The sequence below is a fragment of the Ailuropoda melanoleuca genome, chromosome 7, assembly GCF_002007445.2.
Source record: "Ailuropoda melanoleuca isolate Jingjing chromosome 7, ASM200744v2, whole genome shotgun sequence".
In the NCBI taxonomy this organism is placed as follows: domain Eukaryota; kingdom Metazoa; phylum Chordata; class Mammalia; order Carnivora; family Ursidae; genus Ailuropoda; species Ailuropoda melanoleuca.
The window spans coordinates 86,833,467-86,857,665 of record NC_048224.1 but is presented as its reverse complement, the minus strand read 5'-3'; the positions used below and the strand labels follow the sequence as shown (position 1 = coordinate 86,857,665).

The 24,199-nt window shown below is 43.7% G+C and overlaps 1 long non-coding RNA gene across 3 annotated transcripts in view; it reads right to left on the bottom strand.

The window, feature by feature from the left end:
- LOC117802956 overlaps positions 1 to 22,925 on the bottom strand; it is a 28,162-nt gene extending 5,237 nt beyond the window's left edge. The window contains exons 1-4 of one of the 3 annotated variants that reach the window (XR_004626438.1): positions 22,832 to 22,925; positions 11,690 to 11,854; positions 1,742 to 1,821; positions 462 to 576 (exon numbers count right to left, since the gene is read on the bottom strand). This is a non-coding gene — a long non-coding RNA (uncharacterized LOC117802956). The remainder of the gene's footprint in view (positions 1 to 461; positions 577 to 1,741; positions 1,822 to 11,689; positions 11,855 to 22,831) is intronic. The other 2 variants (XR_004626439.1, XR_004626440.1) reach the window with 2 other exon arrangements.
- Between the last annotated feature and the right edge of the window lie 1,274 nt (positions 22,926 to 24,199).

Sequence of the window (24,199 nt, the reverse complement as noted above, 5' to 3'; positions counted from 1 at the left end):
GACATTTGCAGATATCTGCCACAACTATAATGCGATAATGAAGGGTCTGTGATTTCTTTGGGTGACAGCGTCACAGATGCTGCTAATACACTGTAGTTTGTTTGCCCGTATTCGTCAGCGGAGGAGAAACTGTATTTCAATCAGAAGTTAGTGAAAAGAAAGGTGCATTTCCCCCCATCGAACGTCAGGGCCGCTGAGTCTATCCATGGACACCCAGTTAATAACCCCTCCTTAAAACATCAAGCTCATTCCCATCTCTGGACCTGTGTCCTTGCTATTCCCTCAGCTGGAATGCCCTTCCCCCAGATCTGTGCAGAGCTCCCTCTCACCTCACTCAAGCTTTCGTCCAAAGGCTGCTTTCTCAGAGAGTCCTTCCCTCACCCCTCTACCCGAAACAGCACCCCTAGTCCCCCCATCACACCCCTTCCCGTTGTTCTGCTTCATCTCCCAACCTTACTTACCACCGTCAAAGTTGTGTTGCTTCTGTGCTTGTGTCCCTGTTTACTGGCTTCCTGAAGGTAAAGCTCCACTCCCTGTCTTGGTCTCCAAGGTCTCCCAGTCTCTAGAACGGGCCCACTATGAGAAAGCATGTAGTGAATACCAGTGGGATGAATACATGGCTGTAAAGGGAGGAATATGCCCTAACTTTCAGACACACGAAAGAAAGAGATATTTTGTTCCAAATGCCAATCAAAAGGGACAGGTTTCACATTTTTTCAAAAATGGGATTTCCAATAAGAGAACTATATTCCATGTTTTATAGGCTTAGAAATGTGGTTCGTGACACAGCTGGGGCATGTGCCTGGTTCCCTACCGGAGGACTTGGCTGATAGACCACCAGAAGGCTGGCAAACCTGTATCGCCATGAGCCATAGCTTGGTTTGACTACTTCAATGAAAGTATAGCGGATTCCTTCTAATAACAGCTATTTTCTTCTAAACTTGCTCTTAGCAGTTTGTATTTGGCTGACCCTGAGAAGGGAATTTCATTGAATTGGCATTATACTTGACTCAAAAGACAATAACATTATAGAGCAAACGTAATGGTTTATGTCAGTATGTGGAAGCAACTTAATTCTTTATTGCAAGGAATAGCTTAATATTGAGGCCTTGGGGGACTTCCTGGTGTTAACTCATTAGCCATTAAAAATATGAGTCTCGATATTACTTGGCCGTAAAAAAAAAGAGGTCTTACCATTTGCAGCCACATGGATGGACCTAGGGGATATTATGCTAACAGAAATAAGTCAGATAGAGAAAGACAAATACCATATGATCTCACTCACATGTGCAATCTAAAAGACAAGACAAATGAACAAACAAAAACCAAAACGACCTTAAATACAGGGAACAAACTGGTGGTTGCCAGAGGGGAGGCGAATGGGGGGATGAGTGAAATAGATAAAGGGGATTAAGAGGTACAAACTTCTAGTTTTAAAATATGTAAGTCATGGAAATGGAAAGTACAGTCCAGGGAATACAGTCAACAATGTTGTAACAACGTTGCCGGGTGAGAGATGGTGACTACACTTACCGTGTTGAGTATGTGGAATGTATAGAATGTCCAATTACTATGTTCTACGCCTGAAAGTAATATAACATTGTATTGTATGTCAACTAGATTTCAATAAGAAAAATTTTTAGAAAAATGAAAGTGTGTTTCTTGGAAACAAACAAAACACTGGTCTTGAACTCAGGAAAGTAGACACATTGTAAGAGGTAAACAGCTGTGGTTTCTGCACCTGTGATGCTGGAGCAGTGGTCGTGGGTGGGATTTCTCAGGCGGAACCTGTGGAATGTGAGAGGGAACCAGGATCAGCTCCTAAGGAACCCACGGAAGAGAAAAAAAAAGTCAGGAGGGAAAACTGGGAATCAGAAATACCAAGTTGTTCAAGTATCGTCCTGTTTGAGTATAAATTGACTCCCTAGTGCCTCAGGTATGTAATTCCTGACCAGTTCTTGGAAGATAAGGAAGAATAAAGAGGGAAAGGTAATCCATGTCCTGTGACCTTTATAAAAAAGAGAAGCAGATGTAACACAAAAGTAACAAACAACATCTGAAAAACACTAATCATTTCTCATTTGCAAATCGTCTTACAAAAGTAAACACCTAAATGGAAGAGTTGGCAAAATGTAGAGCTTGATAAAGAAATCCAGAGAAAAATACTAGGGCAAACCTCAAGTGAATACAGGAATAACTCTGAGAGCTAAAAAAGAAAGTTAAAAAAAAAAAAAAAACCACAACAACCTTATTAAATGCCAACAGTGCATGTGTCCCTGCTGTACCAAGAAACTGTTGGTGTTCCCAGAGTATCTGTGTTAAGTAATTGAAACAAAATGGTTTTTATTCAAACAACTGCATTTTGAACAGCAAAAAATTGAAAGCAAAGTAAAGCAAAAATAATCCAACCCTGAAACAAACTGACCTACATATCAGATGAACATGTAGTCATGAAACCCAGAACAGAAAAAAATCATTTAATTGCAAGTGTTTTGACTAGTAATTGTTGGCAAATGAATGGACAATATTTCTAAATGGCCAAGAGTACACATCTTGGGTGCCTAATGCTTGTTCTTGATGAAAATGAACTGATTGGGAAAAATTGCAGACTTTTCTTTTAAGCATGACATTTTCATTTAATGGAAATCTTTCAAAATATAAAACAGTTAAATCTGATTGAATCTGGTGAAGGGGGGGTGGGGTCCCAGGGCCCTGTCCACCGAGTCCTCCCCTTGCCCCGAGCACTCCACCACCCTCCCCCATCCTCCCTCGAGACAGCCCCTGAGGAACCTCTGGAAACCCAGGGCTCTGTGTAGCACTATTTGAAAACCGCTGGATTCAAGAAGAAAGACACAGTGAGCGTGATGCCCCATGGTGACACCCCAAGAAATTTAATTCATTCCTAACATTTCCTTAGTGACTTGATCCAACATAAATGTATCCACTTATTAGCTGGAAGCTCTTTAAGCATCAGAAAAAAGTCAGCTGGAGACTAGTTTCTTCATCCCTGCCACAGCTGCCATAGAAACATACATTCTAGGGGCGCCTGGGTGGCTCAGTCGTTAAGCGTCTGCCTTCGGCTCAGGTCATGATCCCAGGGTCCTGGGATCGAGCCCCGCATCAGGCTCCCTGCTCAGCAGGAAGACTGCTTCTCCCTCTCCCACTCCCCCTGCTTGTGTTCCCTCTCTCGCTGCCTCTCTCTCTGTCATATAAATAAATAAAATCTTTAAAAAAGGGAGAAGAAAGAAAGAAAGAAAGAAAGAAAGAAAGAAAGAAAGAAAGAAAAAGAAACATACATTCTAGGCTCGGGTGCTATCTGAGCAATGGTTGCAGAGCTGGCCCCAGCGGAGTGGACAGTGGGGGGTGGGGAGGAGAAGTGGACTTGGTGGGCATTTCTCTACTCATTTTCCAGAGAAGCCAGGGTAGGAGGTAAAGGAGGCTTAAGCTACAGGTTACTTCACTTGCTTGGATCTCTCATGATACCAGGTAACGAGTGGCACCAACCCAAAGACCACTGAAGATTCGTTACCGTGCAAACCTGAACTGACCTGAAATCTCACAGCTCATATGTGAAAGAAATTTGATAGAAGTTCTCCCAATCCTAAAAGTTTACATAAGATGACCCATAACATGTTGTAAAGCCAAAAGAAACTTTTCTAACTATCAGTAATAAAATATAATTTACCATCAACTATGCTAGGGGAAAGACTAAATTACGTATTATCTCTATAAAAAATGGTACTACAAAATCCTGGCCCCCTCCCCCCCAAAAAAAGAAGCAATAAGTATGCAGAAAAAAAAAAGAAGTAGTGAAAAAGAAATTAGAGAGGTGTACCCGACATTTAAACAATATAAGATACTATATTTTTCTAGGTTTTACAGTTTTTGTTATTGGTCAGCTTTTTAAATGTGAAGATGTGTTGTGGTTTCTTTACCAAGATTCATTTTTGCACTGACTTTGTATTTGGCATTTTGTACTCTTTTTATTAAAGATGGTGCCAAAAATTATACAAGCTTCAGGCCCCCCAAAGCCTGGATCCACTGCTGTCTACCAGCAGAGCAGATGGGGGAAAGCTGCTGCCTTATTTAGGGTCTTATTTAGACCACATTCATAGCAAAGTTCAGATCACACCCCCGCCCCTCAAGCCAACTGGATCCTTTAATACTCAATTAACACTATGTCCTTCAAAGAAGAAAACTACTAGTATAATAGGGATCCACCTTGCACCTATGCTGGACCTAACCCACTGGGGTAGGCCTAGAAGACATTTATTTGCACGAACAACAGAGGAGCCTTCTGGAAAAGGACTCATTCTAAGGGGGGCAGGAACCTCTCTTGGGCAGCTTGACCCTGTGGTAAGTCTTTGTCGTTAAAGTTCTCGGGAGAGTGTGTGTTACTCGCTTTTGTTTCATGGACACACATATATCCACACTTAGTCCCTTACCACTCACACAAGACTCCTGTGTGGGTCCTTTACAGAAAAGACTGGAGCCCAGAGGAAGCAGCTTCCCTGAGGATGCTACATAACTATAAGGTGAAGGAGACCCTTTCTTAGAGGAGGTGGGACCAGAGCTAAGGCAAATCTGGCATTTTGGGAACACCACTGCTTTCCAGTGCTGTGGCATGAGACCGCAGTGCCTGCGGGTGTCTGGTGGAGAAGAGTGGCCTGGTAGACCCAGCAGAACAAGTTTGTCCATGAGTATATGGAGACTTCCAGAAAACTGGGCAGACATAGAACAGAGGATTGAGGGTATCCTGGCTGGGCTGGAGTGGGCATGAAGTAGTGAAATTTGGTTCATTATTCACAATGTAGTCCAGCTTCGTGTAGGTGAGGCATGGGGAAAACAGGGTTATGTTTGTAATGACAGAGTGGGGCGTTGAGGTTCTAGGGGGGAACATAGTCAAGGGGACCTGGGTGTTCCCTGCCACAAACTTGCTGTGGGACTTTACACTCTGCTGGTACCTCTCACGGATACACACACACACACTCACACGCACCACAAGGATACCTATCCATCTCCAAGGATCCGATTCTCTTTCATCTGGGCTTACCATTCATTACAGCATCTGGAAGTTTGGAGAAGTGTCTCATGGTGACCTGTTCAAGATGAGACCAAGGAGGCGGTGATGCATACATGACCTCGCAAGTGCAGGAAAACAAACCTACATGCGTCTACACTGTGGGTTTCTGAAGACAAAGACAACCCGAATTTGTAGCTCACCAGTTACAGTGAGAGGGAGGGCTGTTTTACATGACCACATTTAATTCTGGATATTTATTTATAAGATTATAAACCCTGAGCATGGCTCCTCTTTGAATGCTGGAGAGAGATGCCCTTTAGAGGCTTTCCTCCGTAGTTGCGCGCTGACAGACACCAGATGCCCATGAGAAGAGGCTAGGGAAGAGCTTCAAGTGACCCTAATTTGAAGTGGGTACGACAGAGGGCTGGAAAGATGGGGTCAGCCTCAGATCTGGCTATCCAAGTCTTCAAATTAATCTTCTCTTTAGTCTCTCAGAGAGATTATATGCAAATTGTTTCTGTCATGCCAATAGCTGGGCTCCCACAGTCCTAGAGAAAGTGACTTTTGGAATAACACTGAGACCTGGAAAACACCTATCAATGTCTAGATGAACAAATGAAGCCCAAAGAAAACAAGGGAATTTTCTGGTGCTTGTATCTGTCAGAAGCACAAAAGCGCCCTCAGAATCGGGGGACCCAGAGCAGATGAAATTCAAAGAACAGTACTTCTGCCCAGACTGCCAAACAGGGCAGGGGGGAAGGGGGCTGGAGGCCCCTGTGATCATAGAATGTTGTGGCAGGGACTCCCTTAGAATCGTGCTGTGTCATCTGCACAGCGGCCCTGCTCTGTCCCCTTTGTCCCTATGCAAAATCATTGAGTTCCAACGCCCAGGACTGGCAGTCCCAGGAGAAGGAAGAGGGGGGGCTCTGGAGTAGGCCTCAGCCCTGCCCATTGCCTTTTCCTTTCCTTGGAATGCATTTTTTTTTTTTAAGTTGCTTACAAAGTGGAGTTGATGGCTTTCCCAGATGCCCTACAATCAGACAAGGCTACAAACACCCAGAAAGCCCAAATGAATTGTAATGCTCTTTGGAAAGGTTAAAAACGACAACAGGAAATTAGGGAATTGTGAGGAAAATGGAAAATCCTTAGCTTATTTAAGAAAACGACAGGCTGGGAGTCTCCAGTCTCTTGCTTCTTTGCAAAACAGAGTGACTGCTAAAGAGAATATGAACCAAAATGTGGCCAACCCTCTTTGAAGATGGCGATCTTCAGAAAGCAAGGGGCTCAGGTGGAAGGCACAGAGGAGCAGCCAAAAGAGTCCTCAAAGAAGACAAGAAGTCAGTTTCCTGTAGAAAAGTATACAGCAGACCAAACTTGCCTCAAGTACACCCATGACTTCATTTACTCCTGTTGAAGTTTCTCAGAGGTACTCCTTAAGAGTATATATCCCAATCTATGTCCATGGCGGGGAAATAGCATACACTTGGTATAGATGTAAAGAAACCTACCTCGAGCTCCTCTGCCCCATCCTCCCGCGTGTTCATCCTGCTGATGCCATTGGGCTGACACACCCAGGCCCCTGCCGTTCCTCTGGAAAAACTCACCTCTCCAGACCTTTCCCACAATTTATCTCCTCTTTCCCTCTCTGTGCAATGCCAAGTCCAAGGAGGAATTGATACCAAAAATTTGGTAAAATTAATGTCTAGACCATTGACTCTCAACCCTGGCTGCACACTGGAACCATCTGGGGAGCCTTGTAAAATACCCATGCCTGCCTCCCACTCCAGACCCAATAAATCAGCAGCTCAGGCTGGGACCAGAGCCCTGGCATGTGTTAAAAACTGGTGCAGGTCAAGACAGCCTCCAACTCAGAGTTCTATCAGCGATTCTCAAACTTGGTTCAAATTCAAAGCTCTTCTCTTTGAATTTCAACTCTTCTGGAGCCCCAGATTCTGGTTGCATGTTTTAGGGAGGTAAAAAAAAAAAAATCCCAATGCCCAAACTGCAAACTGTATCAATTAAATCAGAATTCCTGCGGGTGGGAACCAGACATCAATATTTTTTAAGATTTCTTAGATGCCTCTGAAGTGCAGCCAAATCTGAGAAGCAAAGAGTTAAATGACAACCATCCAACCCAAACAGCAGGACCCCTTTGGGGCACCTGAGAGAGAGCGGGCTTCCAAGCCAGGGACAGGAAACCAACAGAATTTGGCTGGAGCCTGGCTGGAGGTATTAACAAATCTAAAGATAGACTGAGAGAAGGGAGTAGATCTGCATGGAAAGAGAAAGTGGGAGTCAGAGGGGAAGGGCTCGCCAAGGGGAGAGTGCCTGGGTGAGCTGACAGGAACATCCAGTCCTATCTGTTTGGCAGGTCCATCTCCCAAGAGGAAATGAACACATGAGCTTAAGAAAATGTGACCCCCTTTGCTATTAAAACCATCCCTCTAGAATCCCCTGCCTGGGCTGTGCACTCAGGCTGGGCTCCATTTGTCTTCCTACTTCGTTTCCTACTGGGAGAGAACATGTTAGTCAAGGTGACACAAATGTCCACTCCGCTTAGAAGCTCTCGTTTCTCATCACAAATTAATAAATTGTGATTTTGGTTGATACGGCCGTCTCCTGAGAGCTTGACTGATGTGACTGTGTCCCTGAGAACTTGATCCATCTAGCATGTTGATACGGTCCAGTGTCCAAGTTGGCAAAGCAGTTTCACCAAAGTGGCATCATCTCAAAATTCCTGGGGTTTTAGCACAGAAGTTTTTTTTTGACAGTCTCCAGCAGGTTGGGAGATCCTGGAAGCCAGGGGTCAATGTTGTATTCTCCTGTGTTGTACTGATACCAAGCTTAGTGCCGGGACATTAGAGGCAATGGTGAGAGTCTAGCTATTTACACCCGTGTCAGGGGTCACTGCCCTTTGCACACGGCGTGAGCTCTGGTGCTGGAGCAGAGTCTTAGAGGCCCCTGTGGGGCTAAGTGCTCTTGGGAACTCAGAGGGTGCTTGGTCTTAGGGAATCCAGGAGGTGCAAGGGGACTGATGGATTGATATGTCTGGGGCAGATGGGGATACTGGGAAGGCTCAGGGTAGTGACATTTAACCAACAGTATGGAAGTTTTTTGATGTTTTAAAAACTAGCATGGGGTGCCTGGGTGGCACAGCGGTTAAGCATCTGCCTTCGGCTCAGGGCGTGATCCTGGCATTGTGGGATCGAGCCCCACATCAGGCTCTTCTGCTATGAGCCTGCTTCTTCCTCTCCCACTCCCCCTGCTTGTGTTCCCTCTCTCTCGCTGGCTGTCTCTATCTCTGTCAAATAAATAAATAAAATCTTTAAAAAAAAAAAACTAGCAGATACAATCATGCTGGAGCATAACAGCCAAACATCAGCTTGGTTTGTAGGTAACAAACATTTGCAGATTAAATGAATACCTCTCATTCACGTCCTCCGAATGGTGGGTGGTACTCCATTATCCGCCCACCCCCAGCAACACCAGAGACTTTCCTTCCCGGAGCTCCTCGACACCGGACCCACGCAGAGTGTGACTAAGTGTGGCCTTAGATCACATAACCTTGGGAGCCGGTTGGGTCTGGTGCCTGGGACACAAGGGTGAGGAGAGAAAGGAGTGTGGCCACCTCGCAGGATTAATAATACAAAGCCCAGGCTTGCTTTAGCTTTAATTGAAAAAGCTACAAAAGCCCTAAGGCCTTTGCAACTGTGAAACTCCCTTGGCAAAATCACCGCTCTTTGCATGGTATTCCAAAGCTGTGCTCTAATATGAAAGCAAAAAAAAAAAAAAAAATCCCAAAACATTAGTCTAATATTTGTGGCAAGACCGCCTGAGCAGATGAGAACAAACTTCAATCCCCTTGAAAGTGGAATCCACAGTGATTTCCGGACAAAGCGACTGTCTAAGAAAGGCCTCTTTAGCATTCTGCTCTCTCTCCTACAGTTGATATTCGGCGACAAATGATTGCTGGGAGATGTCACTGGGTGAGAACACTGGAAAACACTTGTTTACCCTGTCCTTCCTATTTTGTCATTCAGGTGGTGACTTGTCCATTTCCCTCCTCAGGGCACCTTAAAGGGACATGTGCAATCAATGACGTGGAAAGATCTAAAGAGCTCTTTCTGGTAAATTGTGCTGTTATTGTTAAATCTGAAAATGTGTCTGTTCAGTTTGTCATGCTATCCAAAGTTTGGGGCCTTTCAGACCTTTCCCTGGTAGCTTACCCTCTGCCCCTCCCCACGCTCCAGTGCCCATGTTCCTAAATTTTAGGGAACTGTGTCTTGTCTTGCTATTGAGAAATCCAGTCTAAAGTTGTATTTAGAGAAGATAGATGTGCCTCCTAAGATAGTTTATAGTTTCACTAATACACAAATTATCTCATAGCTTCTGGGTGCCTATAATTAGAAGAAGGGTTATTTGGTGCCCACTAATGATACAGAAGAGATGTCTACACGGATGGACAGACACCTAGCATGTTATGGTACCAAAATACATCCAGAACAATTCTGAAGGTGGGTGACATTTGTTTCCAAGCTACCATTTTGGTGTCATCCTCCGGGCATCTCAGAAAGCTCTCGGCTGACGTAGAAACAGAAACGGTTTCATTATCCAAAAGGAAAAACCTATTCTATCATGTGAGCCCAGGGTGAAAACAGCACGTGAACTCAGGGCTGCCAGCGTACCCTTGTGCCAGCTGGTTCAATGGGCAGAAGTGAGAATGTTAATAAACACTCTAATGAAAGGAAGTTGTTGGATAGTAATTAACATAAGCCATTAGTATCTGTCCCTTTGGCCAGACGCTGCAGACAGGCTGAAACCATACATACAAATGAGCGTCTGCTAGGACCGTGCGGGGAAGAGAGGGGGACAGTGTCATTGTGAGCGGCTGCTGTTGTCAGGAGCTTTAAATCACAGGCCACTTAGTAACAAAAACAGGGAAGGCTTTTGTGTTCCAGAACAATCATGTGACTGAAAGTTTAAAAATTTTAATAAACATTTTTTCATGCTTGTTTACTTTTCTCTCACCTCAAAACATACTGTTTGTAGTTCTATTTTTTTTTTCCTTTTTAAGGAAAATACTGACTTAGCTCTTTTTTTTTTTTTCTTAAATCAATGAATACAGGACTGCAACTTAGGGCCTTTTGTGTTTAAACCACAATTTCCTAATCTCTCCAGGAAGAGAGGTGATTACAGGAGTCTCATGGGCACCCTGCTAGTTGTATTTCTCAAGATTTACATTATCCTTTTCTGGTTGACCTAAAATGGCTTATAAATCATACCAACTACTTCCAAATGCTGCCTCTCACAAAACAGTGGAAAGTCAAAACTGAAAACACAGAGGCCAGTCAGCTTCAATAGCCTCTTTTGCAATGGGAAACTGAGGCCCATAAAGGTGAACCAATGTCCCTTAAATCACAGGCCTAGTCTACTGACCAGTAGTCAAGCTTTTTTTCATGTCCTAGGCCACACTGTCTGTCTCACTTTGACCAGGACTCAAAGAGACATTAAAAAGTGACCAAACCACATTTGGATCCTTCTTCATGTGTGTTGATTTGCTGGGAACACACTCATTTGGGGGGAAACTCAACATTTCAGAAATACCAGGAGCAGTGAAGCTTGCTGCTATTTAGCAATGAAATGTTATGAAGAATTAAAAGTAGAAAATCTAGCAGAACAAAGGATAAACAGAAAAAGAAAAGAATTCAAAATCAGCGAGATTACAGTGAAATATGAGTTGACTAGGAAGACGGATGCCACGAAGAACAGTCAGCTGTGAAAGTTAGTAAATAATTTTCCCAGGACATTAATTGGAATGACTGAATTTAGGCATTTGTGATCATTAAAGTTGCCTGAAATCTAGCGTGTTGTCTTTGAAGAAAGAACTTATTAAACCAATTAGAGGATAAACAAAAGTATAGACATATTAGTTTAACCTACTTACGATAACAAAATAACTTTCAAGCTTTGTTTGAGCTTTAATTTTTGAATGCACTGCGCTGCCTTTAAAGGAGCCCCATGGACTTGCTCAACCAGACCCAGAAAAATTTTTATTTGCGTCTGTTCAGTGATGCCAGTTCACTTCCCAGCTGTCAGTGAAAAATAAAGGGCTCTATTTGGTGAGGGATTAAAATCCTTTCTTTCTTTCTTTCTTTCTTTCTTTCTTTCTTTCTTTCTTTCTTTTCTTTTTCTTTCTTTCTTCTTTCTTTCTTTCTTTCTTTTTCTTTTTTTTTTAAGATTTTATTTATTTATTTGACAGAGAGAGAGACAGCGAGAGAGGGAACACAAGCAGGGGGAGTGGGAGAGGGAGAAGCAGGCCTCCCACTGAGCAGGGAGCCCGATGCGGGGCTTGATCCCAGGACCCTGGGATGACGACCTGAGCCAAATGCAGACGCTTAACAACTGAGCCACCCAGGTGCCCCTAAAATCCTTTCTTATAGAACATTCTATACAGATGGGATAGCCAGTCTCACTTGCTCTACCTCGGGGAACTCGCCATCAATCCCTTAGACCTCCTTGGAAAGAGAACAGCATTCAAGGCTGTGGGAGTATGGTGGGCTCCAGGAGACCTTTCAAGCTACCCGCAAGGCCCATTTCAGGAAGTTCAGCCTTTCTCTAAGCTGATGACATCATTGACTCACTAGTGTATTTGTTCAAAGAACTCACATGGCGCACTTTCTTGGTGCCGGATGAGGTGCTGGACAACGAGCCTTCGTCTCTGAACGTGATGGAATGGGCATCTGTCGTTACGTAGCTTTTTGCTGCTTCCTGCGCTTCCCACTTGGTCAGATTCCATATCAGATTACAGCACCAGGAGGTGTTGGTTTTTTGCTTTGGAAGAAGGACAGAGGAGCAGTCAAAAGAGAAAAGATTTCAACTAGTCATTCACCCTATCGGTCTGCGGGCCTCACCATGCCCCACGCAGCCCTGGGGGGAGGGTGTATGATAAGGCAAAGGTTCACAGACTAGAATAAAAATGTGAGTGCTTATAAAGACCCTGGACATCATCCGGGACAACCCTCTCATTCAACAGACGAGGACACTGAAGCACAGAGAAGGAAAGAGCTCTCTTCGAAGTTGCACAGAAGGTTCGGGGCGGAGCCTGCCCTCCAGGGCTCTGTCTCCTGTACCACCTTTGCACAGAAACAACCAACTAAACCTTGCTTTGAGCAGGAACTATGTGAGAGTCCACAGATATGTATTAGGAGAGAAGATGAATGAAGACAACTTTAACCTAAAAAAGAGGACAAAAGAGCGACTTAAAGATATCCTTCAAAATTGTTTATGAATGCTTATAAAAACAAGGGTGTTGATTAGAGTTCCCTTCTGGAGGCTCCGATGTGAACTGAACTGAGCACATGAAATACTGTCAGGGTGGGCCGGCTGCGACATGGCGAAGAACAGGTGAGTGAATTCCAGCCTGCACTCCCAAGCGCGCATCCTCTCCTGAAAGGGGTTCCACCAGGGGAGAAAACCATTTGACCCCAATTCAGGAGCCATGGTGATTAGGCAGGTGAGTGAATGCACAGGTTCCTTCCTAGGGTTGTGTTACTGCAGGGTTGGTAGTGACCAGCACACATTCTGCAGCACTGGGGACAGATCCTAACAGAGGACCGTGGCTTTGTCTTGTGGGTAGCCCACTGAGCGCTCCTCTCTAGGTTTCTGAGCCTCTCTGTGTGTCTACTGCCATTCCAACACCCTTCTGTCCCCTTTCTTCAAAGGATTCACTGCTGCTGCTATTGCTGTTCATTGCAAACATAACATGCATTTATTCTAACAAATTCAAATAACACAGAAATACCAGGAATCAGAACTGAACATTATCCTTCCCTTCCCCCCACTTTGTGCTTCCACTCCAATTTCTTTTCTTACAGGTAACTGCTTCTAACGATTTAATGTACGTACTCTTCCAGGAAAAAAATACATTATATATATAAATGTGTGTGTGTGTACACAATTTATGTTTTTTATTTATATTTATGTGCACTTCCATAAAAAGTTTTTCCCAACATAGATTGTACTATACCATACGTATTGTTTTGCAACTTGCCCTTTTCCCTAACCTGCATCTGACGCACATTTTCCCACACTGGTACCACGTAAGATATGTGTATACTCCAGTGTATTCAACAAGTACCCAACTGATGAACATTTAGGTAGTTTCCAATTCTTTACTTTAAAAAAGAACCTCCAATTAACATTAGGTAACTTTTAAAATTATCCTCTCCCGGGGCGCCTGGGTGGCACAGCAGTTAAGCGTCTGCCTTCAGCTCAGGGCGTGATCCCAGCGATCTGGGATCGAGCCCCACATCAGGCTCTTCTGCTATGAGCCTGCTTCTTCCTCTCCCACTCCCCCTGCTTGTGTTCCCTCTCTCTCTGGCTGTCTCTCTCTCTGTCGAATAAATAAATAAAATCTTTAAAAAAAATAATAAAATAAAATTATCCTCTCCCATCCCACTGCTCTAAGCTGGGTTATGTAAATGCATCGCCATATCCCAATCCTATTATCAACTGTGACACCTCGGTTGTGTGCTAGTTAAGTAACTGTTGTGCCAAATGAGGGGACGAATATGAGTGCTAGAATGTCATAGAAATCAAAAGATAGTAAAGGATTAATATCACCATTTGTTATCTGTGGGCTGGCCTGATGTTTTGGCCTATTTTCTCTCCCCAGATAGCTGCTAAATTTACCTATATTTTCATTTAAAAATTAACATAAAAATTAAAACCGGGACCGCTGGGTGGCTCAGTCAGTGAAGTATCTGCCTTTGGCTCAGGTCATGGTCCCAGGGTCCTGGGATTGAGCCCCGCATAGGACTCCCTGCTCAACGGGGAGCCTGCTTCTCCCTCTGCCTGCTGCTCTCTCTCTCTTTGTCAAATAACTAAATAAAATATTTAAAAAAAATTAAAAGCAAGTTCATGTAATGAGTTTCGTTACACATCTCGTTGGAAATAGGAGTGCAGAGCAGACACTGCCGAGCTCTGTCCCACATCTTTCTCACTGGACTCTATAAATACTAAACCAGCCACGGAGGCTGAGCTGAACCACCCAGGAAATATGGGTTCATCAGACCTCCACGGATTACCCACTTTGTACAATGCCCTGAAGGCTTAACCAAGAAGAATACGACAGAGTCTCTGCCCTCCAAACTCTGGGCCGTAGTAGAAAAGATAGACACAAAACACCAACTAACACACGCAAAATGAATTCAGCGTGCCATTGGAGAATGAGCAAAGAGCATGCATAGCGCACAGGAGAGCTTTGCATTCAAAAGAGAAGTCACAGGAATGTGGGTTTAAAGAGGCCTTAAGCAAAATTTGGATGGTGGGGTGAGGGGTGCAAAGGAGAGATTTCAGGTTCAGGAATAAGGACCGAGGCGCGAATGCAGATAACCGTATAAGGAGCAGTGAACAGGGAGTGATCCCCTCTGTCTGGGAACCAGAGGCAACCGAGGGATCTAGTAAGAGGCTGGAAAGACGCTTTGACTTGTATTGTCAAAGGCTGTGAATGGGACAGTGAGGCGTTTCTGTGCTATTCCGTAGGCAGTGGTGGTCCGCAGCGGGTTGAGGGATGCGCTCCGTCCTGTGCTTTGGGAAAATAATCTGAGTTGGAGCATTAAGAGAAACAAGAGCCTGAGGGCTTATGGTTGGGAGATATATTTTTTTCTTCCAGTAATCCGGGGGGAAATGATGTGCCAGCTCAGATCCTCTGAGGAGCAGATCTGTCCATCGACGTCAGAGTTGAGTTTCAAATACCAGCTCTTAAAACCTGGCCATGTGTACCAATGCAGGAAGAATATCTTGTGCTGCCGGCAATAAAAATGAAAATGTGGCACTATATGGAGAGTGTTTGGTTATAGAAGGTATGAGAACTGGAAAGAAGAAGACATTTTTGGCCTTTTTCTTACCATCCAATGCCCCATCGTTGTAGTCAGCATCACTATCCCTCTCTATGTGGCATAATGAGTTTTCTAGAATTTCATAACAATGAAATGTTAAATTGGTGTCTCTGTTTTAGTTATCTTGCCAACAGGTAGGAACAGCCCTATACTCCTAGGTCTCTTACCCAGTATTCAGCAAGCATCAAACTATATCTGCATTCTCTGTTCTCTTAACCTTTAATATTGAGTGCTAACAAGCATTGTACGTGGATTACCTAATTTTATTCTTCACAACAGTGTTACAAGTTCATCAAAAATTTGAGTACGCACTATGAGGGAGCCAGTAGGGATACAGTGATTTAAAAATGACACAGTCGGGGCGCCTGGGTGGCACAGCGGTTAAGCATCTGCCTTCGGCTCAGGGCGTGATCCTGGCGTTATGGGATCGAGCCCCACATCAGGCTCCTCCGCTATGAGCCTGCTTCTTTCTCTCCCACTCCCCCTGCTTGTGTTCCCTCTCTCGCTGGCTGTCTCTATCTCTGTTGAATAAATAAATAAAATCTTTAAAAAAAATAAAAATGACACGGTCACTGTTCTCGTGAAGCTGAGCTGATATTCAAGCGAGAAAGAGAACACAAAGGGCACGCATGGCTCCCTAACGTAATGTCGGTGGTGGTGAGAACAAGGTGGAGAAATGAAGCAGAAAAGGGGATGAAGGGGATGGAGACGGGTGACGGCAGGAAGGGGAGGGTGAGCTGAGAACTGGGGCCTGGATTACTAGAGGAATGAACCATGCACAAATCTGGGGGAAGAGCATTCCAGGCAGAGACAACACCTGCTGTTAGTCTACCTGGACACTAGGCCTCAGACTGTCTACTGAGGTGAGACTGAGCAAGGAGGAGGAAAGGCAAGGAGGCCAGCGTGGCTGAAGCCATGTGAGCAAGAAGCGGGGTGAGACGTTGGATAGGATCCTGGGGCCAGGTCATAGGGGGGCCTGTCGGTTTGGGGATTTTGCTCTGGGCCTGATCAGACGCCACTGGAGGATTTTGAATAGAGAAGGGACGTGATCTGGTTCACAATTATGATGCCTGTTTTACAGATAGGGAAACAGGCTCAAAGAGGTCAGTCCCTTGCCCACTGTCATACAGCAGGTAAGTCTGAGAGCCTAGGCTCACGTCACATCATCGTGTCTAATCCAGTGAGCCCATTCGGCTCACTGCCTCCTTCCTCACACGACCACCCATCAGCTCAGCTCACACCCACCTTCAGTTCCTACTCCAAGCAGGGAAATTAAAGTCCATGGAGCTAACAATCCCTGCAGTCACTCTCTTGACCACCGAGCCCCAGGACCTCTGCCTGCCTTGAGCCATGCCATCTGGTCTGACCTCCAGAGCCTCGTCTCACCTCTGAGCACAGTGACTTCCTGGTTCCTCAGCCTCAGGCCGCTTAGCCTCCACAACCACTTTCAGGACTTGAGGAGAAGTGGCAGTGGTGTTGGCTGTGGCCTTAGAATGCTCGGTTCTGTGTGGCTTTGGGCCACTGACTCAGCCATTCAACTGACAACACTCCAGGACCTCGCAGGCTGTCGTGAGCAACGAGCATGTGGCACAGGCTGGTGCTCAGCAGAACTGAGACGGGAGCCCTTCTTCTCGACTGTCTTCGACGCTTCTGTCTCTGACGTAGGGTCTGGCTCTCTGGTGGGTCCAGGTCCCTACTGCAACCAGCTCCCTTTAATATTGCACATTTCAGGTTGGTCAGGCAGAAACCTTGGAGAACTACCCAGAGGGGGAAGAGGAGAAGTGGCTTCACCAGGAAAAAAAAAGTCAAGTTGTACCTCTCTTCATTTTCGTTCGAAGTGATTCTAACAACTGCCTTGGAGGCACAGTCTCGTTTTTAGGATATACCAAACTCTCAGCGTATGGGACAAATGTGACCTGTTTCACAGATCTCTAAAAAAGAGGACTGAATATTCAATTCCTTACAAGTAAGTGACACTAAAGAATATATGGTAGGTTCTCAGAGTTCTCAGAGTTACCCAGAGTTACTTAATTGCCTCCACGGACTTTGGTAGCTGTTTCTCAAAATTTCCTCATTTTTTAGGGCTAGTGAATAGCATTTGGAATATAACTTTTATGTTATCGTTGAGCCGACACTTCATGCCGAGAAATACGTCCGTGATTTTCATCTTTTAAAAAACTTCATTTTTGTATAATTTTAGACTTAGGAAATTTGCAAAAATCTGCAAAAATCCAAAGAGTTCCCACAGAGTCTTCCCTTGGCTTCCTCTAATGGCAACACCTTACATAATCATGAAGCAATTGGCAAGACTAAGAAATTAACACTGATACAAAACAATTAAGTAAGCTGTAGACTGTAATCAGATTTCCCCCGTTTTTCTATTTCGTGTCAGTTTTTCTGTTCCAGAATGCCACGGTGCAGTGAGTTGTCATGCCTCCTTAGTCTCTTCTAATCCGTTATAGTTTCTTGGTCTTGTCTTTTGTGATCTTGACAATTTTGAAGATGAATAATCAGGTGTGCTGTAAAATGTCCCTCAATTTGGGTTTGCCTGTTGTCTCCTGGTAATTTAAGGTTATAAATTTCAGAGGGGAGGTGCCCCTCGCGTTACATCCTATTAAGGAGTTGATAATATTGGTGTGTCTTAATTACCAGGTATGTTAACATTTGGTTAGGGCAATGTCTGCCGACTTTCTCCTTAAACTTTCACCTACTATTTCTAGCAATCATGAAGCGGTTCTCTCCTGTTGCAACTATGACTGTGGTGTTCAAGGGATTCTCTGGTTTCCTTCCTTCTCTCTACATTTATGGATTTGAATTCTTCTGGGAAGAAGAGTCGTCACATCTCTTCCACCTGTTCATTGCCAGCCCTATAGACTCACGGATATTTATTTTGTTCTTTGCATGATAATCCCATATTGTTGTTATTTTTTCCCTCGAATCATTCCAGCTCCAGCTACTGGCAGCTCGTTCAGGTTTCAGCAAGCCCCCCACCCTGACTTTGGAGCACTTCCTTATTTTGTAGCACCATGAGATGTGTCAGACTCGTTTTGTATTTTCCTGCCCCACCCCTGGAACCAACCACTTCTCTCAGGAGCCCAAATTCTTTCTATTGGAGAATGGCATCTAGAAACCAAGGTCTGGGTGGGTGAGCTCATTTTTACTGGGGTGTCACTGTTTTCTTGGCCCTCAGTGGACAGAAGAACTCGGAAATCATGCGTGCATACTAAGCCATGCATAAACACACTTCTGTATTTGTTTCTGCGTGTATCTAATTCAGTGGTTCCCCATTGAGGGCTATTTTGTCCCCCACCTCCACCCCAGGGGATATTTGGTAATGTCCACAGACATTCTAAGGTACCACAACTCAAGGGGAGGGTTATTGGGATCCAATGGGTAGAGGTTGGGGACGCTACCAAACACCCCACAAAGCACAGGCACAAACAACAAAGAATCATCCAGCCCCAAATGTCAACAGCGCCAACGTCGAGAAGCTCCTATCTGTCTACATATATAATAAAGCATCAAAACATACCACACATGAGTTGGTACTGATGCCTCCAACCTAATCTGGCCCCGCAAGGTCGGCCCTTTGCTTATTACTTCTTCCTCTGACCAGAAGAGACCTGGCTCTCATTATCCCCACTACATTTACTTTGTTCAACGCTGGCATGCAGGTGAAGTAGTTTCAAACTGGCTAACCCACACCCCGTAAGAGACAAGCGTACTCACTAGAGTATACACTGATTTTGTGTACAAGCCCGTTTTTGTCTTTAGCTTTGCGGTATCCACTCAAAGCGCTATTTCCAAAGTTATTTAAGTTGTCTCCTTTCCTCCCCACCCCCTTAAGCATGGTTATATCATTCCTTTGTAATACCGTTTTGTTCATTTGCCACGGTCTACATTCCACCTGGGGCCTCTGACAACCTGGTTGGTTTTTTCCTTCTGCTTGCGTACAATAAAATTCATTCTTTGGACTATAAAATTCTATGGGTTTTGACAAATGCTGAGTCATGTATCCTCCACCATAGTAACATATAGGACAATTCCATCACCCTTAAACTTCCTCTGTGCTCCCCCTTTGTAATCAATCCCTCTCTATCCCAACCCTTAGCAACCGTCCTTCTAGTATTGCCTTCTTGAGAATGTCAATGAAATGGAATCATACAACATGTAGCCTTTCAGTTCTGACCTCTTTCACTATGCAAAAGGTATCTGAGATTTACCCATGTGGTATGGATCAGTAGATTGTCCCTTGTTAGTACTGAGTAGTGCTCCGTGGTATGGATATATCACAGTTTATCTATTCATCAGTTGAAGGACATCTGAGTTGTTTCCAGTTTATGAGTAAGGCTGCTGGAAACTCCCAGGTATAGGTTTTGTGGAAGCATAAGTTTTCAGTCCACTTGGGTACATGTCTAGGAGTGGGTTGCTAGTTGCATGGTAAGTATATATTTAACTTTATAAGAGACTAATGGACTTTTCCAAAGTGGCTGTGCCACTGTGAATTCCTGCCAATAAAGTATAAGAGTTCACCCTTATCGGCACTCAGGGTTTCCAGCTTTTTCCTTTTCTCTTCTACACCATTCTGAAAGCAGGTAGTGATAGGCATTGTGACTTTAGTTTGTATGCCCCAATGACTAATGATGTTGAGCGTCTTCTTACGTGCGTGTTTGCCTCCTGAATGTCATCTTTGATGCAGTGTCCATTCAAATCTTTTGTCTACCCTTTTGCTAATTATTTTTAAAAATGTCCCCCTCTTATGGACATAAAACTCTCACACTGTCTCCTGTTTCTGAAATGCCCACTTATGAGGGCTTCCTTCACTCTGCCCCTCCCCCCAGCGTAATGGCAGATTCCTCTGGGTATCTCCACCAGCCAACATGGCTTGTTGAGTTCTACTTTTCATAGTATGTGTAATGCAAGCATTTTTTATTTAGAAATATAAAATTTTACTTTCATTTGATCTACTTTGTCAATCACCACCCCTAAGATTCTGATATGACTCCCTAGGGGATATGGTTTCAGTATTCAGTCTCCTAATGACATGGTCCATTAGTATTTCCAAGAGAATTCTGGAAACTACACATGCTCTTTGGGAACTTGAAGGTGCCAGAAGGACTCAGTGGAGAGTACTGGAGCATTTCAGTGCAGGGCTCTCAGGCAGTGTAGGGCAGGGTCTGCAGGAGTATGTTGGAGATAAGGAGAATGGTTTTCTTTCCACAGGATTTCTGGCTTACAGAAGTATTTGGACCAACCTCACTCTAGTCTAGAATTAAATTTCATGAATTATAGTTAGAATATAATGCAAGGGGAGGGAAGGCTACCATGTGCCAGAGACTCTGTATTTATTAATCTGAGTAATCTTCCCAACTCTGTGAGGTCATTTACCCTCCCCCATGGGACAGATAAGAAAACCGAGACTATGTGGGTTACAGAGCAAGTAAATTACAGGGCCTGGGCTACATCCCAGGGCTGTCTGACTCCAGAACTTTCATTCTTCCCACAGCACTGTTTCACTGTCTTGTGAGTTTAATTCACACACAATATTAAAAATAATATTTTAAGAGGGTGACATTTTCGAGAATCACAGAGACCCTGAGATGCTGGAGCCTGCCGTGATTGGACTCAAGAAGAAGAGAACTTATTTCTGACTCTCACTCATTTGCTTTCTGAATACAAAGAAATAATTGAATATTACTTTGCTTTAGTTTGCCTCTCTTTAACAGTGGCCTCCAAACTGTTTTGGTTGCATATCCCATCAGTAAGAAAATGTTTGAGCATACTTGCTCATGAAATGGTTATCTACTTATAAAATCATAGACATGAAGAATTCCATTAACATATTATGTATGTTTAAAAAAATCACGAAAATAGACATTTCAAAAGGATGAGATAAAGATAAAATAATCATATTTCTGCTCTCACTAGTATTTTTAGTTGGGACCATGTGACGACATAGATTGTCCTTATTTTTACCTCATGGATAACAGAGGTGTCTGCTCTACCGTATTCTTGTTGTTTACCTATTTGTTTTTTGATATTAGCTTTACCCTCTGATTCCATTAGAGAAATACTTTTAGGCCATTAGCCTATTTTAATAAGGGTTAGTTTTATCAAAACTAGATTACAAAGATTATAAAACCTGAGAATCCATACAGCCTGTCGCACATAAACTGCAGTGTGTTCCAGTATGCTAAAAACAAATAAATTATGGCAATGTTATTAATTTCTCCAAATTATAAGATTCCTTCAAGTTATCTCCTCTGTCATCCAGAACACTTGACCTTCTGACATGTGGGCTAACAGAGGGGACCAGTGTCAACCCATTTATTAAATATTAGTAAACTTAATTTGTTTTATTTTAGATTAAAAAATAAATCTAGGTTCAAATATTTTCTTATTGTTCCCCACAAGATTGTCTCGTGTGTCCACTAAGTACGAATAGTTCATTTTAGGACCACTGATCTATAAAATGAGTATATGTTTCACCCAAATGGGGAAACCCAGGGGTCAATGTCATGAATTATTTTGCACTTTGTTGAATTATTCAGTAAAAAGGTTAGTCAAGAACAATATTATTGCGTCTCGGTACTAATCTTGCTGCAGGATTTGAGAGAATCTAGGAGTGCGGCTGCCAGTAACCAAAGCAGGGATTCCAATTAAGTGGGAGCTCCCTGCACTTCTGGAAAGAGCCTGTTCCTGCTGTACGTTTGACATGGGCTCAGATCTAGGACAGACCGAAGAGGTTACTTTGTTGGAGCTTTGACTGGTCCTGGAACCCAGATGAGTCTAGATCCATTCTGAATATTCTTTTCAGAATTCTCTCTCCCATCTCCAGATAGCTGAGCCATGTTTTGAAATCAACATGCTACAGGACAAGCTGGACTGAGGTCCCCGAGATGGAGAACAACCCTGGGCTGGCCCAGATAAGATCATCCAAGGCCAGCTCTCAGGAACAGCCCCTTGGAAAGCCTGAGCTGAGTTCCAACCCCAACGCAAGGTTTTGGGTGGAAGTGAGTCAACTTCAGGAATGCAGTGAATTCTCCCTTCAGCCCCAAGTCGGTCACCAGAACAGAGAGCCCTAGAGCCTTGGCTTTTGCTCTTTCTCTCGTGAAAACGGGGGCCTAAAAGAAGGGGCAGACCAGCTCGAGTTAGGAAGGGAGGCCGGGACCAAGCAAACCCCAACACTGTGGGTTTCATTCTAGGGAAGCAAAATAGTCTATGGCTTTGTCAGAGATCTCTCTCAGCTGTAGCTGTTTAAAAAAAAAAAAATCCTGAAGTAGGAGTAAAAGGAACATGAGATGAAAGGACCTGCAATTTAAAATACTTTAAGAAATCCACAAGTCAAACAGAAAGAATATAATTGAAATGACCTGGCAGAAAAGAACGTTCAGTCTTTAAAGTAGGGTTCATGTCAACTAGAACGTCTTTAGCTGAGGTGAGCCAGTTAACAAGCAAATATATTCTTCCACTGGAAAAAAAAAAGTTTTTTTAATAGTGCTTACTTCTTAGAATAGGAAATTCTCCCCCATCTTTTCATTTAAGTTCAAAAGTTACAACAGAAGTGTATGGTAAAATTCTCCCTCCTTCCAAACCATCCCCCAGGCACTCAATTCCTCTCCCGTTCAGAGAGATGCTGAGACAGTGCAACTTTTTTGGCTAGAAATATGTGACTTATGGGTGAGTTGGTCTGGCTTATGGGTAAGGGCAATAACCCAAGAACAAATCCCAGCAGAATGGAAAAGTTGTTAATGATGCCCCCACCCCACCCCTGGAAGGATTCTTCCGTGTACGCAAAATACAGCAGCAGCATTCGCCTCGGATGTCAGGCACAAGGGAAAACCGTAGAGACTGTCAGTACTCAGGAGGAAAACATTTTGGCAGAATGGGAAAAGATAACATAACTTACCTTCTTTTGATTTTCTACAGGATGTTGGAAGGCTCTTGACAATGAGGATCTTTCTGTGAGTTGGGTTTGGCATCTGGCTTGACCCTAATTGCCCAGGCACAGCTGGCCCTAATTGTCATGAAATCACGTGTGGCAAGAAAGGCTTCTCTTGGCTTTGGAATGTTCCAAACGATCGGATGTAAAAATCAAGTCATTGCCCATTAATTTTTCCTTTATTTTGATATAATTCTAGACTCTGCTTTATTAAAACAAGCTCCTTACATCTCAATCATCACTCTGGTTCCAGGTTCTAGGAACCCAAGAAATGATCAGTCACAATTTGAGTGATTGCCTGTTAATCTTCTTCCCCTTGAGGTTGAGTGAAAGAGAAGGTAACAAATATTCCTTCAGTGCCTGGTATTTTATACGCTTGATCTCATTTCACAATAGATGCCTACCCACTCCTCATATTTCCAATTTAACAAATGTCATGAAATGGAACCTCTAAAGCCTTCTAGCCATGGTGTATGCATTCTGGTCCCAGCCATTCCAGAGTTATCTGTAACTTTAAAAAGGGGGAGTAGGGAGTAGTATTTACTAGGCAAACACGTACCTTTATAAATGAGTACTTCAAGTTTTTCAGGAGTCAGAGGTACTTCTAGCCTTGAGTGATAAAACCCCATCATGTCTCCATGTTATAATCCTCTGCACCACTGCCCCCAAGATAATTCACTATAACTTAAATAATAAGTGCATGTGACTTGAGCTTCCTGGGTGTCATGACAATAAATAAATGGCAATGGAGAGTTTTCTCAATCAATTCACAGACTGTTGGGAGGTTAAAGTGTTGCGGGCCAGTATTTTCCAAAGTTCTGTCATTCGCACCACACCTTCGTAAATTTTTAAATGGAATTTTAAAAAATTGTGCCAAAATTATTTTGCGTATAGTTAAGGATCAAATAGTTCTACAATGTTTGTTGCAAAAAAAATAAAGCTACACTCCACCGCTTGAAGTTAACCCTTTCAGTGCTTCTGAATTAGTGTTTCCATATTTACCTTCAATTCTTTATTTTTTTTAAGATTTTATTTATTTATCAGAGAGAGGAGAGAGAGCACAAGCGGGGGCAGGGGAGCAGCAGGCAGACGGAGAAGCAACTCCCGGCTGAGCAGGGAGCCAGACGTGGGACTTGTTCCCAGGACCCTGGGATCGTGACCTGAGCAGACGCTTCACCGACTGAACCATCCAGGTGCCCCCAATTCTTTACTTATTTTTTTTAAAGATTTTATTTATTTATTTGACAGAGATAGAGACAGCCAGCGAGAGAGGGAACACAAGCAGGGGGAGTGGGAGAGGAAGAAGCAGGCTCATAGCAGAAGAGCCCGATGTGG